Source organism: Chinchilla lanigera, unplaced genomic scaffold (genome assembly GCF_000276665.1).
Source record: "Chinchilla lanigera isolate Chin_1 unplaced genomic scaffold, ChiLan1.0 scaffold00105, whole genome shotgun sequence".
NCBI classification, from domain to species: Eukaryota; Metazoa; Chordata; class Mammalia; order Rodentia; family Chinchillidae; genus Chinchilla; species Chinchilla lanigera.
In genome coordinates this window covers 1,961,636-1,963,494 of record NW_004955506.1, presented here as the reverse complement: position 1 = coordinate 1,963,494, position 1,859 = coordinate 1,961,636, and the positions used below count along the sequence as shown (strand labels likewise).

At 43.6% G+C, this 1,859-nt stretch overlaps 1 pseudogene; it reads left to right on the top strand.

Annotated features, from left to right (window-relative positions):
• The first annotated feature begins 100 nt into the window (after nt 1-100).
• LOC102022836 lies at nt 101-695 on the top strand (annotated as a pseudogene).
• Nucleotides 696-1,859: the final 1,164 nt, after the last annotated feature.

Genomic DNA, 1,859 nt, shown 5'->3' with positions numbered 1-1,859 from the left:
AGGGGTCAACTGAGCTCAGAACTCAGAACAGCTGTGGGTCAGGCTGCTAAGTTCAAGTCAGCAGGAGGTCAGGGAGTTGAGGTCAAGCCAGAGGAGACCTATGCCTTTCAGCTTTCAGCTTTTGGCTAGGAGGAGGTTAAGGTGCAACTTTCTTTGGTCATCCTGAATCTGGGTTCATCTGACACCAGCTACTTCCACCAGGCTGCTCAAGTTCAACCCCAGTGAGATCAAAGTCATGGACCTGAGGTGCACCAGTGGCAAAGTTGGTGCCGCATCTGCCCTGGCTCCCAAGATCAATCCCTTGGGTCTGTCTCCAAAAAAAGTGGGTGTGACATTGCCAAGGCAACTGGTGACTGGAACAGTCTGAGGATTATAGTGAAACTGACCATTCAGACCAGACAGGCTCATATTGAGGTGGTGCCTTCTGCCTCTGCCCTGATCATCAAAATCCTCATGGAGCCACCAAGAGACAGAAAGAAGAAGAAAAACATTAAACACAGTGGAAATGTCACTTTTGATGAGATTGTCAACATTGCCCGACAGATGTGGCAGATGTGGTCTTTAGCCAGAAAACTTTCTTGAACCATTAGAGACATCCTGGGGACCGCCCAGTCTTTGGGCTGCAGTGTGAACAGCCGGCACCCTCATGACATTATAGATGACATCACAGTGGTGTAGAGTGCCCAGCCAGCTAGGAAGCGTAAAATATTTCAATAAAAAGATGATCTGACAGAAGGAGACACATGGATTGCTTCCGGTTGAACAAATCCTGTTCCAGCCTCACAGTGAAAAACTAGCCTGATTATCAGTGGAACTAAAGGTGTAGGATTACTGGGATTATACACTATCCTGCCATGAAGTTACAGCTGGCATGCTGGGATTAGTTAACTCAGATCTAGACTCTGTCTGCCCTTGTTGTCTGCCAGTGACAGCAGGAACACACCTTGAATTGGACAATTTTTTTCTTATGTTCTTTTTTCTCTTTTTTTATGGAAAAAAGGTAAAACAAAATTTCAGAACAAAATAATAGGAGAATAGCAATAGTTAACAAAGTACATATTGTTATCTTTAAAGCAGTTAATCATGATACAAGATATGGGCATTAAAATTTCTCTAATTGATATTAGCACAACCGTTCCTTTTCAATGAGCTAAGAGACTCTAATAATAAAACTGATTCACATTTTTCCCTTTTCTGTTCTGTCCTTTCTCCTATCCTAGATCCTTTTTCATTTTGAACAATTTCTTCCCATTTCACAATATCTATTGTACATTTTAGACCTTATTTACTCTTTCAATTTCTCACACCAGGGAGACAATACAAGTACACAAATAACAAACTCACTGAGAGAGAAATTAGGGAAACCACACCTTCCACAGTAGCATCCAAAACACCCAAAATACTTAGTAATTGTGGTGGATTGACAACAAATGGGCAACTTGTGACACCTAGATAAACTGAATCAACACAGTGCTAAAGGTGGTGGGTTCACCTGAGCATTGTTGCCAACAGCATAAAAACAAGAACTGGAGAGGAAGAGGTGTTGCTATTGGTTCTTCTGGGGACTGTTGGTTCTCCTGGAGGAGCTTGTGATGCCGGCTTTCCTGATATGAACTTGGCTGTTCTCATCATCAAAGGAGCTCAGGATCTTGTTGTTGCTGAGAATGGCTATAGTTCACTTTGGGGGAGCTCTGGTCCATACCTGAGCACCACTTCCTGCCTCTGGAGGGGAAGATGGTGCACTGTTCAGTGTCCTGGAGAAGCTTGTCATGCTGGCTTTCCTGATATATACTCAGTAGTTCTCATCATTGGAGGAGCTCAGGACCTCACTGTCACTGAAGATGGCTATGGTGCCTTTT